Here is a 15,013-nt window from a genome sequence, read left to right on the forward strand (position 1 = left end):
TATAAAAGCTATGGGGGCGCGTGGTATATCGTGGATTAGTGTCGTGAAAGCTGCGGAAATTTTTGTTTGTGTCTTCTTGTTTATTATTTTGATTCTTTTTTTTTTCAAATGTATTTCAAGCCTAGTTTTGTTACGCATATCTTAACCACAAATATTGAGAGTGCGTACCAAAAAGACGTTGGCCAGATGAGACGTTAAAAATTCATTGAGTTCTCAAATAAATGGAACACAATTAGAAAATAGGCTTCTACTTAATTCGTCGTTTTGGAGTTAAGTCGTTTAAAATAAAAATTGTACATATTTTGAAATTGCAATCCTTACACAAATATTTATCTTCAAGCCCAAAAACGCATGAATAGAAAAAAATCTTTATGCCTTGAACTGCTTTACTGCTTGCTCGCAGCGCTCAATTGTGGATGGTAGCATTTTCCTCAATCATATTTTTCATAACCATGGTTCACGTCTTGTATCAATTTCCAAACGGCATCGCTTCCACCTATGGGCAAGGATCCGGAACTATGTTTGTCATTGCGCATCCGTTTCACTTATACTAGTCCCAATTTCGCGAATCCTTGCACAGCTGATCGGCCGAACCCTCCCGAACGGTCCCGAGCACAATCAAAACAAATAGGGGAAGCACATCCCGAGTCTGCGCAAAGCTTTCCACATTCGCATCCTCTCTCGCCGAAGCACCCGAATGCATCTCGCATTCGCTTTTGCTACGGAACCGATTGCAACGCGCGGACGAAAAAAAGGATATCTCTGGATTGCAGCCACGACACTTGAGTGGGTGGCTATTGTGAGGGTGGTTTTCCGGAATCTCGGCACAGATCTGCAATCGATGGCAGCGTTGCGTTGCGATGGGCGCCAAAGACCAGTTTCACTCGGTGCATCGTACGAATCGGACGCGTCTTTCCGCTTCTCGCTCGAAATTGATCCGTGGGGTCACAGAGCACTTTGTATGACAATTAGGGTGGATGTTCAACTGGGTTTGAGTTGGGCTTTTTTGTGATTGCGGGAAAATCGCCAACGGATTACGCGGCTCGCGAGACGCAGTATTTTATTGCTGATCGAGGGCGCTGTTTCCGTTTTGCAGTCGGTTCCGGTGCAACAGATACCTATTCGAAGGGCTTAGACGTGCGGTTTTTATGTGGCGACGTGAACCGGAAAGGGTTGAGTGCGTGTGTGCGTTTGAATAGTTAATGCCGAGTGCATTGGGTACAAGTTATGATTATTACTTTGCAGCACCAAAATTTCCGAGGCTTTCAATGTGCAGATTGAGCCGGTTTTATGCGCTGTGATTTCCGAAATTAACGAGTGCTCGTTGATCGAACGACGACTGTGTCGATGTTGGTAGCCGGCTGCAGCAAAGTACGTCATCAAATGGCTATCGATGCGAGGAAGAAATCATCCGGCGTATTCAAAGTGGAATAAATCGACATTGAACGGGTTGGGTGAATGAGAGTCAGCCAAGAGGCAAGTTTGGTGAACTGTGTATAATTAATCCTTATTATTATCGTTCCGAAAGCCGCATTTCTCCGAGTTCTGAATTCGACCGTAGGAACCGGAATTATCCACCCCACAAGTGAAAATCCTATTGCGGTAACGGAGAAAGGCTAACAAAAGCAGCGGCAAAGCAACAATCAGACTACAGAGCGCTTTCTAAAGGGAGGAGCCAAAACAGCATTAAATTAGGAAAATTGGATAATTGATGAGTGAGGTGGCACAACCTGGTCGTTCGAGCCATGAACGGCTGAAAATAAAGGTGAACGGACAGTCCGTGAAATGAGCATGACGACGACGACGGCGGCGACGACAACGAAGACCAAGACGAGCGAGTGCTGTAGCGTGTGGACAAAACGGAACGGTTACGGATTTTAAATTTGCATTTTGGCCGGGATTCGTCGAGAATTGATAGAGCGGAGAACTTTGAATGCAGTTGTCGGGTCACGGTGCTCGGAGGCAAACGCGCATACACTTAGAAAGCACAGATGGTGAGTATGATTATGACTGATGATAACAAGGAGATATTTTTCCAGTTTTCCGCTGTATGGAACATAATGGAGGAGTCAGACATTTCTTTTTATTTGAATTTATCAGTGGGAGTTTTGGTGGATATTTATGAAGGTATTGAAAGACGTTTTTCCATGGAATTTGTCATTTATTGTCAGAATACGATTATGGATGGGGTTGCTTTTCGGATACAAACACAATTTATCAATTTTCTCAGATTAAAAATAGCTTGAAGCACATACATAAGTTATGTTTTAATTTATTGGGTTCAGTTACTTCAAAATATGTAGATCATGAGGATTATGATTGGGGTATCCATCAATTGCATTTAAATGATTAAAAGGCACAAAAAGCAACGTATCAAAACATGTTCACTTGAGATGCCGTTAATGATGATAGTGAAGTAATTATGGAAATTTGCCAACTATGTGACAAATCCCATAATTGAATTATATGAACTAGTCTTAATTTTAATGATCAATTTGAATGTTTTTTGTGTGTATTCACCAGCACACTATTTTAAGGGAATTGCTTCACAAGTTCTTTCATGAAGCATTTCCAACTATTTTGATGATTCTCATTTTTTTCTCGGGGACTGGTTCAACAATTCGTTCAGAATGACGTCATATATTTTATAGAAAAAAAAAACTTTTTCGATTTAGTATCGTGGTTTCGCCTTAGTGTGATACATCTTCTGCTTCATTGCATTACATCCCCCACTGGGACATTGCTGCCTAGCAGCTTAGTGTTCATTAAGCTCTTCCACAGTTATAAACTGCAAGGTTTCTAAGTCAAGTTACTATTTTTGCTTTTGTATATCATGAGGCTAATACCATAGACAAACAGACGTAACACTTATCATTTGAACTATGCTACGCAATTGTGCCAATAGAGGCGGCAGCGCTCAATCGCTTCGACATTTGATTAGCGTAACTGCTGCTAAATGTTTTCTACATTGATGACGATGATGATGTTGATGATTCATATAAAAGCATGCGTTATGAGCAAACGTTAAATGGGAATCAATCATTGGCGACTCTGTTTCTTGCGGTTCTGATGATACATGGCAGGAGATTTTTCTGTAAAACGAATATCGAAATTGAACAAGTTATATGAAGAGCTACGTCTGTTTGTCTGTGCTAACACGATGATACTTTTATGCCCAGGGAAGTCAGGAAAATTTCCAACCCGAAAATTTCCTACGCCGGACCGGGAAATAAACCCAGCCACCCTTAGCATGATCTTGCTTTGTAGCCGTGCATCTTACCGCACGGCTAAGGAGAGCCCCTCCTGAATCCTCGTCCAATAACACATTCTGTTTGGTAAACAACTCGACAACAAACTCATATGCATCGAAAAAGTTGAAAGATTCAGTTGCAATTAGTTTGAAAAACAATTTCCTTGTTGGTTTCTTGGAATTGAGAGAACTGGATATATGTGCAATCGGAGCTATTACAAACTATCATTTCACTCCGAAAACGTACTTTTTATAGATGCCTTGGAGACCCATACTGTTATATACCAATCGACTATATCAAATGTCTGTCTGTCCGGGTGTATGTGTGTGCGTATGTGAGTGTGTTTGTGTGTGCACAAAAGCTATGAAAAACATTAGACAACTTTTCGTATAGTAATCTTTAACCGATTTTCTCGCATCAAGTTTTATTCGACAGGTAACAAAGCCTTGTTGATCACTATTGATAACGATCGACCGTTGCGTTTAAAACTTATGAAGAAAATGGTACATCGGACCATATACGCCCCATAGAAGGCTGGTATCTTGACTAAATGTGAGAAAGACAGTATAACTACTCGTTGAATTGAAATGGGTTTTTATGACAAAAAAAACTTCTGAATTTATCTGGACTTGAGCCACATCTCACCATTTCCCGTCCTCCAAGATTTCTTACATGATTTTTCGAAAACGTCGTATGTTCAAATGAGAGATTCTCTTTCATTACGCTTATTGCCGATATCTAGGCTATTTTTGCATTTGTTGTAATATTTTCACCTCAGCACGCTAGACAAAGCTAATTCTGCTATTGAATCTCTACACTACTATGGACTTGTATAAGATGTGAAATAACAAAATATAGGGTAAGACGGTATAATGCGCCCCACCTGGCCAAAACGCCCCCCTTTGATTTCTAGAAAACTATAACTAATTGAGGGTCAAAATCAGTTGGTACCTATAAGTATTTGTAAACCCATAATACTATGTGAATGTAGAAGTATTTTTGTATTAAACAATGAAAATAATAGCAAAATACAAAAAGTTACAGTTTTGATGTAACTTTTCATGTTTGTTAGCTCAACATTCTGGAGCAACTCTGGCATACTGTCCACAAAACTTGCACTGGAACACTCAGTTGGGCAACAAAATAACTTTTCTCAGTGGTTAATATGATGTAAAATTACTTCCATCTTCAAAAATGTAACAATTTTCGAAAACATGTTTCACTGGCCAAAACGCCCCAGTATAGGCAGGACGATATGCCCTTACCAACTGGACACAAGCGCAGCGAGCCTGCAGCAAATGCATCCAAATTGTATGGAAAATAATTAAATGTAAATCACACCTGCTTAAATGGACCTTTTTATTATGCGATTGATAAAATACTTATGAAGGGATATGAAACGTCTTTGGCTAAGGTGGGGCGTATTGCCCAGGCATATGTACTTGTTGAAATCCATTTTTCGCGATTTTTCAAAAATCTTTATTACGTGATATCTGTAATATTTTTATATGACTACTCACGGGCAATGCATTTGCGAAGTAGGCCGTGATTATGAATGGAAGAAGTTTTGATTTTTGGCAAGATTTTTCTGCTGAAGTTTTTGCTAGCATTTTTACTAGTGCTATCCATCCGGGATATGGTTACGCGAGTGATACATAATTCAATTTGCCGCACATATGAAAACGTTAAAAAAACGCAGACTTAACAGAAAAATGTAATGTTAGTAAGTGTAATGGAAAGGATGCCGTGTTGAATGCGCTTGTGATGCGCAAAAAATCAAATGCATTTTACTCGGCAGACAACAGACGGATCTACAATCAGCATTGCCCAGGATAAGCCGGTGAGGATGTTCCAATCTTCTTACACTACACTACTTGCCTTATTTATACACACATTAGTTTTTAGAATTTATGAGGTACACTGGGGCAAGTTACCCCCGTTAATTGGGACTTGAAACCGCACTATTCCATTAAGAACACGGACGTATTACCAATTATAAAACAGCTGCCCTTGCGAGAAAGCTGTCCCATAACCAGCTAATAACGGTGGCATATGAGTCAATTCTCCGTATCCATCGAATCCTACTTTAGCAATATTTCACATCTTTTCTCTCTATCCAACTATGTGTATCGAAATTGAACAACAGTCGATCGCGTTTGAATCACAAACATGTGCTTCTGCCTGTCGTATTGAGGCGGGTTTTCTTCTGCTACGACAATAGAGGCTTGTTTGCAGCCGTTTGATCATTTATTCATCCACTTAGAATTAAGCATATGCGGTATTTCGAAAAATTTCGTTTTAGGGCATTCGAAACGAAATTTCGCGGAATTCCGCGGAATTTGAGTATGGCGAAATCTGTTTTTCTGATTTCGTTCCGTATCGTTAAATTTCAAAAATTTCGACTGAAAAATCTTTCTTTTAACGAAATTAAACGGAATTTCGCGGAATTTTGAAATTAATTTTTAATAATTCCAATTTCCATAAAATAATTTCAAATTCTACTCAATATTTTATACATATAAATTCTTTCACTAAATCTCACTACGTAATACAATTCTGTATCTTCAACAGAAACGCATTTATTCAGCTTTCAATTTGTTAATTTAAATAATATTGTTCAGTGAAGTAGAATAATTTGTAGATCTCAACGTTTTGGTATGCTATATTTTTATTTAAATTAACTGATTTGTGTATTATGAGGCGCTCGTTCGATTTCTGCTCTTCTAGTTGTAGAAACTCTTCGATAAGCGAAATAATCCTCACTGGACTACTGAGTATTGTCCGTTTTCCGTTGTCTTTAGGAAAGTATTCAGTTGATTGTTTAATCATTGTTTGAAAGCAATGAAATGGAGATGGTGACGTTTCAGAAGTTTTTCTGATTTAGTAGATTGTTTGATCTTTGCAGTTTTAAGAATGCTCCAGATTTGGGACATTCTCTGGTATCTCATTTATTTCGGATTCTGGAACTGATTCATATCTTTCCGATTGAGATCATTGTCAAACTTCTACCTTCAGATATTTTTGATTCCGTATATGATGGAAATCTATAATTTTCTCAAATTTTCTAGATCCTTCAGATCCAGATTATTCAATTGTTTCAAAATCGTACCGATTTTCTGTCACAATCGTGCCGATACAGTGCGTTTACCGTAGGGCAGTTTGTTGTTAGTTTAGACGTGCTGCTGCACGTATTCTCAACCAACAAGTTGCATTCAAATGGAAATCCTGTCTTATCATTTCATATTGAAAGTAGGCTGGATCGGACTATGGACTCAAAAGTTATGGCAAAAATACTATTTTTCCATAATACACCAGAAAGTCACCGCAGGTGGATTATTCAGGTTTTTTTTCTAAATGATTTTTGACTACACCGCTGCAAGTAAAATAAAACATAGGTTTTTTAATTGCAGATTTAATTCTTTATTGTGATTCGATTATCCGGAGGATTTGATTATCCGGAGTGAAAATAAAATCGATAATCCGGATAATCGAGCCCGACCTGTATTTGGAAGATCTGTGTCAAATTAATTAGGTTACACTGGCGATCACCTTTTCAGAGCTACCGACTGAAAAGTAACAAGGCAGTCTCAATTGAATTGTTATATCGTGTTCTAGCTAGCTTTCAATTTATTGCTAAAATCAGCAAATAACCGTATTTTTTACGGAAATTTGTTCTTTATTTTGCTGTGCTGCAGAAATAACGGCTTTACAGATTCATCATGGAATTCGGAACGTTTCCGGGGCACCAGGAAATGCGAGGCAAGTAAACTGTTCCACATAATCCGGGACGTTTAGCCACTGTAAGCTAATGCCTATATGCAGATAGCTTGAAAGTGTTGCTAGAGTCAGCGCATCCCACGCACCAAAGAATTTGTGAAAAAGTCATGGAACAAAAAAAGGTTTTCATCTAGCAGTCACGATTTTCGTTTGTTTTCCAATGCGAACTCCATAAAAAAAGTGATGGATGAATAATGCCCCTCATCATAAAAAATTCACAACGTAAAAAATACTTTAAATTTAAAAACTAATATTTCCAACAGACCTTAGTAAAAAATTTAAAAAAGTCGAGCTTTGTATTGCAATCAACTGCTTAGATCTGTTGAAAAGACCATTATGGAAAATTTTACTGATTCAATAAATCTTCTTGGATTTTGGTCGAAAATTTACCAGGAGACTTTATTTAAAATGTTTGAATCTGGAACAAAATAGAACGAACTCGCTGGTTTCCCCAACACATGTTTTAAAAAAATTCAATTTAATGAAATCATTTTGTTGCTGCCAAGAAAGGTGCCGTAATTGCAAAGTGGATTGATCCGTGAATAAAATGATGCATTCGTACACCAAAACAAATAATTTTCTGAATTTTTAATGTTGTCGCATCAACATTTTATTTAATAGAAAAAACATCTACGACCTTGACTCAAAAAATATTAAACAAAATTATTTTCTCCGCGGATTTTTTTTTATTCGTTTTTTTTTGCATTATTTATATAATGCTAAAAACTATTTAATAAAAATTTCGCGGAAAAAAATAAATTTCGTTTCGTTTCGTAAAATTTCGAATTAAATGGACCCGGATTTCGTTTCGTTTCGAAGTTTCGGAAGAAAATTTGAATTTCGTTTCGCTTCGTTCCGATCCAACAGTTGCATTTCTAATTTCGTTTCGTTTCGTTTCGTCAGGAAAAATTGTGTTATCGCATACCCTTACTTAGAATTCATTGGTTGATCAAAATCATTATCATATCAGGGGGGGAAGGGAATTTAATTTCTTTTTGCTCTTTTTTCGTTTCAGAGAGCGAGCAAAGGCGCTTAAACCTAGGCTATTAGCCAGGGCAAGGCTAATACCTTCGCCCCATCCGAGGAAAATCATCGGCAAGGATAATGGAGTGACATAAATTTCTTAGCAAAGTCACTCCCAACGTATTTCCACAAATTTTCTATCATTTGCTTATAATGATACTCCTAAACCACATACCCTACCCACCATCCAATTCCTTGACATCTATGAGGGCGTCGGTGAGTCGCTGGCCTCTCGTTAAGTAGATGTCATATCATCATTTCCTTCCCTTTCCTAGTAACGGAGAAGATGGGCGTGGCCGGCAATGATAGCTTTCATGTTTTATCATTTTGGACCCCAATTGGATTTACATTGAATCCCAAAAAGAAATCCATAAGCAATTGGGGTAAGAAAGGTAAAGAATATACATGACAGCTATCAGTATGCAATCTACGAAATACTCCGTTACACCGCAACGCAACGCTACTCACGGGCAATGCATTTGCGACTTCCTTGACTACCAAATAACGCAAAGTTTGCAAAAATTGCGTTGAAAAGTTAAAAGTTATCAAGGAGTTTCCTTAGGGGGGGGCATATTATACCGTCTTACCCTAATATCAAAAACGGCAGCCAAATAAATTTCCATGAAGAATTTTACTAAAAAATAAGAAATTTCCAATAAAGAAATCAGGGTCTGAGCAATAAATAAAAATTAAATTATCACAATTACCAAATAATGCAAAATTTCCATAAACAATTAAGAAATTTCCACTAAACAAAAATAAATTAGCACTTTGAAAAGCAAAAACTGGAATTTTAAAATAAGAATGTTCCATAAAGAAATTTTGTGGAAAATTTGTGTAATTGTTTATGCCGTGAATCAATTTCGTTAATTAGAAATTTTCCGGATTTTATCCGGATAATCCTCTAGGAATTCCTCCGGAAGTTCCTTCAAAAATTCCTTCGTAAGTTTCTCCAGGTATTTCTCCGGAAGTTATTCCAAGAATTCGACTAGGTTCATAGGAAATACAAAAATTTCTCCGTGAATCCTTACACAAATCTTTCAAAATCCCATCTTAAATTGTTGCCTTAGAAATTTCCACGTCTCCTTTCCCAGAACTTCCACCAGAAAATCATTCGGAAATTCCCATGTAAACTTCTCCTGGCATTCTCTCCAATGTTACTCCAGAAATTAAACCAAGATATCCTAGTTAATTACTTCGAGGTCTTCAAGAAATTCTCTTTGATTTTCTTCAGAAACTTACGTAGAAGCCCTCGATAGGCATCTCCCTCTCACGCCCCGGGATTTTTTTTTCCAAAAATTGCTCCAAGAACTATCCTGAAAAATTGTTAATAATTTTTTTTTCTACGAGAATTCTCCCGGAAATTCTTTGAGAAATTCGTCTGCAAATTCATCTGGCTATTTCTCCAGATATTCTTCCGTTAATTTCGTTATGACTCGTTAGGAGCTACCTCCAGAAATTCCCCTTGAAATTGCTCTGGAAATTATTGAAGAAATTCTCCCGAAAGAACCAGCCCAATTACTCAACATTTCTGTGAGTACCTCTCTAAAATGTCTACAAAAAATATCCAAATTTCTGAAATTTTTTCCAGGAATCAGCAACAGTATTTTGAACCAATGATCCCGGAAATTCTTCTAGAAACTCTCCCAAATTTCATTCAGAAATTCCTCCATGAATTCTCCCAGAAAATTCGTCTGTAATTTCCCCGGAAATTCTCTGGTTCAGGAAGATTTCCTTTTCTTGTTTTTATTATGACAAATATTCTTAGAACTGTTATCTCGGCCAGCGGATGATGTTTAGGGCCCGGTCATACCAAATTGAGATTGAACAGAGTAGAAACCCATTGAATATTATTTTCCAAAAGATTACTAAACACTTGATCTAACATAAGTCTATGCAAACACGTTGGGGCAATATCACATTATCTTTTGTGGATATACTAATGTCCAGAGGATGGTTGACTTGCTCTGTCGATTCACATGTTTCACAACTTTCGTGCTCTCGTTTCACGATAAAAATGAACATTTTTATGATTTGGCTATACAACTAGTCTAGAACTCCTATTACAGGAAAGTACGATAGCAATTACAATCGTTTTGGTGCATGTACACAACGGTAAATACGAAATGCACAATTTGTAATTCTTGATGTAACTTCCTACAGAATTCAACGTAGTGGGACAGGATATGCAATTACTTTCCCTTTCAACAGGCAAAGTAACCGCATATCCTGTCCCATGGATTATTTTCGTAAAAATTAGTCATTAGTAAATCATTTTAATAATCCAAGGCATAGTAAAAGACACATATTTTTACACCACACTTGCGTGAAAAATATTGGAAAAGCATTTCAGTCAAGCAACGCTAAAGAAAATATTGATTATACTTTAAATGATTGTTTTCTTGATTTGTTATTTTTTCATATGGGACTAATATGCGGTTATAGGCAGTATTCGTCAGATAGTTCTCTCAAAAACTGCTCCGGGAAGTTTCTTTTACAGGAATACATTTTCGAAGTAATTCTTGTGGGTGTATTCGAAGGTAACTTTCTTGGAGAATCTCCTATAGTAAGTCCTGGAGGAGGAGATCCCAGATGGATTTTTTGGATAAATTCTTAATGGATTTTCCGATGAATTTCCTGGAGAAATTTTCGGAGGAATTTCTAGATAAGTATCTAGGAGAAATTCTAAAATAAAAAGTTTTATTCAAATAAAGTTTATAAGGAATTTTCAGAGGAAATATTTTTTTATTTCCAAAACAAATTGAAAAAAAAAAGTTATGAAATAATTTCAGACTGAAATGCGGAAAAAATTCTGGTAGGAATTTCAGGGGCGTTTTTGGAGCAATTATTCAGTTTCCTGAAGAGAAATTCCCACATTTTCAGAAAAAGTATCTTTATGTTTGGTCGAGAACATGTTTAATAATGAATAACCGCCCGCTTTTTGTTGTAGCATGCATAATTATGTACGATGTGTAGCATATCTTCAAAACATTACTTCTGCAAATGTCAAATAATTTATGGATGTTCTGAAGCCATGAAATACAGTATTTCGTAAAAAAGGCCCACCAGTACAAATACGATTCTATTGCTCAATGCTACATGTAGGCACCATTTCAAGAAAGATCTGGGTCCTGTTGGTACCTCCTTGGGTACTATATCAAACACAAATATGCCTACAGAGCCTTCTATCGAAATTTTGACTTCAGGGTGATTTTATGAACATTCCTAACTAAGTAAAAAGGCAAAAAAAAAAATTCGGATGTTATCGATTATTTAGTAATTTTCGTTCGATCATTTAGTAGTTTGTCAATAACTCATTTCAGAAGCTGAATTTTAAAATGTGTTGTATGGTGGACTTCTACTGCGAAGGTTTCTCTACAACTTGTTCGATAGTACATACACTAAAATTACGCAGATGTACGTACTGTTAAAGTATACCTGTATTCATTTATTGCTTATACCCTGATGGTCTTACCCGAACGAATGATGAGCAGTAGATCGGTCCCGCTAGACAACATCGCTGTTATACACTTCACCTACAAGCACATAGTATTTTGGTCGGCTATACAGTAGTTTGGAAAGCTCTTTCCGTCAATGGAAGCTTTTTCGCAGTGCGATCACTCGATTCGCCAAGCTAACGTCCATTGACTCATCCGATCCGTCACCAAACGCACTCCAGTTATCCCGTCTATACACGCTCCTGCCGATCATATATCCTAACGCTAAACATCAAACATTTTCCATAGCTGAAAAAACAAACGGTAAATGAAAATGAAGTGCTGTATGTAGAGTAATCCAATAGATTATTCTTAAATTTTATTATGAACCAAAAGATGTCAGCAAACATTTTCGTTATTTGTTATTGCCTTGTGAAAAAACTAAGCGAAAATGTTGCCATGACCAGGGATGCCAACCTTCCAGATTTATCTGGATTCTTCCAAAACTTTTCGCATGGTCCAGACATACAGATGGACTGTTGTCTGATCCAGATTTTCTAATATTTGTCCAGATTTATCCAGACAAATTGAAAAAAAGGAGATGTCATTGAAAATATATTTCAGCACTAACGCTCAATGTCAATTACAGTTAAATTTCACAATCACCCATAAACACATTTCATGATCATGCGGCCTAGACTTTAGATAAGTGTATGACATTGGTTTTCAATTTAGTCTGTGTTCAAAATTTTTGATGGTTTCTCTCCAGCTTTTATTTATTGCGAGAAGATAGAAAAATTCGAACGAGGGTCCGACGGTCGACCGTCGGAAAGTTGTTCCGCAAACGTCAAATCACTTGGTGCACGGAAAATAATGTTGGTTGATTTTTTCGGTGTAAATGTTGATTATTGAAATCAACAAAAATATCAAATATACTCTATTACCAATATAGTCCACTCTGGCTGATTTGAAGAGACAACGCAGTAGCGCCGCGACGTCACAAAAGGCAAGCAATGTGAAGAGACATTCCGAGGGGTGCCAAAACGTATGATTCAGTATGCAGTATAACAAGTCGAAATAATATGCTAGAAATCATCTCATGACCCCATTTTGATATCTGAGTTTAAAAATAAAATTTTGAAAAATGTAATTCAAATATTCAAAAATTGTAAAATTAGTGTAATTTTTGCAATTATCACACCCCGTGGTTATCGTTTTTATGCGTTAGTTTCCTTTTCTGACGCAAGATGGTGTGAATGTCCAGTCCCTAGTCTAATATATGGGGATTCACGATGTGGACTATGTTGTTAATACACTATATTTGAAAATATGTAACTTTAAATGAGTGTTACATGCCGCTATATATTTTAAATAAGTTTTATGGTACTTTTAAGGCATTTTGGAACGTGTTTATGCGATTTTGACACAATATCATCACTTTTCGCACAGTGCATGTCATTTGAAGTTTCCGACACTCAGTTTTCTTCTTCTTCTTTGTGCCGCAAAATTAGAAGTTTTCTCTGTTCACGCAATAACTTAAACAATTTAATTAAACAAATCCGTCATTCCTGTTGTCATTATTTAGCCTCAATTGAAGTAGTCTAGATTGCTTTGAGAATAGGTCGTATGTGCAGAAGAGAGGCTCTCTTTGGTCACGCTCTCTTTCGCTAATATATAAACTAGTTTTGCATATTTTGGTACATTTTCACTTCAGAACGCTAGACAAAGCTATTATCTTTAGTCATCTGCCAAGAAACATGGAGTAAAGTGTAGTATAGATCTGTAATAATCGAAAGAGAAAGGAAGCAAAGAGAAACTCTCTTTTGCACATACGACCTATTCTCAAAGCACTCTAGTAGTTCAGTGTGAGGACGGCTGAGTAATGAACGTCGTGGATGAAAATGCGTTGTTATCTAACAAGATCTTTGTGGAGTTTAATCCGACTGTAGGCAAGCGGGAGCCACTTTGGGCACATTGTGCCATTTGTTGGTTTACTGCATGTCTGTCGAAATATTGCCCGATTGCTTTGTTTAATAATAATGCGACCATCGGTTGTGGTTCACATTGGGCCTACTTTAATGGTTTAGAAGCATTTGAATATTTGCTTTGTATAGTAAACGGCAAGTGCTGTTTCTCTGCCACACATTTCCCCTCTTCTCAGGATTTTTTTTCAAGTGTCGTTCGTTTTTTTTTATTATTTGAAAACTTTGCTGTTTTATAATGCTTTGTTATGCCTATAAGAAACCAAAACATTTGTCCATTAATTATATTTGACACCACATAATAATCTCACTGTAGAGACAAAGTAGAATACAGCTTGTCAAATTATCATCCTCAGAACCTAACACACATAATAATCAAAATATGATTTTAAAATGATCGTGACTGAGATCTCCTTGCATCCTTTCCATGCATCTCTATTCTCAACTTACCCTGTTTATTACAATTTGCATCAATACTGTTTTCTTCTAGAAGTTTGGAATAGGCACATTGCACCTTCGAGCATACTGCTGTATATGTACAATCGTATTGATTCAAGCGCTTAGCGACACCACATGTCACTTGGTATTGTACATATTGGAATTATAGTAAATAACCACTGTTTTTCAAGGGCCTCGATTGGCATGTTACGCTCATTCAAAAATTTACAACTCTAGTTCGAAGCAAGCACTTTTTTTTCGAAAATTATCAACCCTAAGTTTCACTGAGAATTTTTTTTTTTATGCAACAACATCTCGTACTGAGCATTTTATGCGAGCACCACTCGCGCTCTTTACGAACATTAGCAACACTAAGTCGCACTGAGCACCATATGCGAGCACCACTCGCGCTCATCAAAAATTACAACAATAACTCGTACTGAGCACTTAATGCGAGCACCACTCGAGCTCTTTACAAATATTAGCAACACTAATTCGCACTGAGCCCCATATGCGAGTGCCACTCGCGCTCATTAAAAAATTTGCAACAATAACTCGTACTGAGCACTTTATGCGAGCACCACTCGCGCTCTTTACGAAGATTAGCAACACTAAGTCACACTGAGCACTTTATGCGAGCACCACTCGCGCTCATTCAAAAAATTGCAACAATAACTCGTACTGAGCACTTAATGTAAGCACCACTCGCGTTCTTTACGATGATTAGCAACACTAAGTCGCACTGAGCACTTTATGCAGGCGGGTGCTAAGCTGTCAAATTTTTGTTGCCACCAATCGAGCGAATGCCGACGGCACTAACACCAAGCCGTAGTCTATGAAAAATAAGCACTGCAGTGAGTGAGAATGTTCTGAAATGCACAAAGTTTGGATAATGCAAGAAACAACTGTTTCTGCTCACCTTAGAGTTCCTTCTACCAACATAATTATTTATCTGCATATTTCGCGAAAGGAATAAAGTGATAACACTACATATTTACGGGTTTGGTGTATTTTTGTTCGTTGCGATCTTTAATTTAATATGTGCTTTCGACACCACTCTCTCTTGTAAAAACGGTAAACAATACAAATTTTTACAAATACCACC

The 15,013-nt window shown here is 37.1% G+C and overlaps 1 protein-coding gene across 2 annotated transcripts in view; it reads left to right on the forward strand.

Moving 5' to 3' along the window:
- The first annotated feature begins 909 nt into the window (after positions 1-909).
- The window catches only part of LOC134213122 (uncharacterized), a 486,987-nt gene continuing 472,883 nt past the window's right edge, over positions 910-15,013 (forward strand). The window contains exons 1-2 of one of the 2 annotated variants that reach the window (XM_062691745.1): positions 916-959; positions 1,246-1,994. The gene's annotated coding sequence lies outside the window, so the exon portion shown is untranslated. Of the gene's footprint in view, positions 1,995-15,013 lie in introns of both variants that reach the window. The other variant, XM_062691744.1, reaches the window with a different exon arrangement.

The sequence above is a fragment of the Armigeres subalbatus genome, chromosome 2 (assembly GCF_024139115.2).
Source record: "Armigeres subalbatus isolate Guangzhou_Male chromosome 2, GZ_Asu_2, whole genome shotgun sequence".
Classification (NCBI taxonomy): Eukaryota; Metazoa; Arthropoda; class Insecta; order Diptera; family Culicidae; genus Armigeres; species Armigeres subalbatus.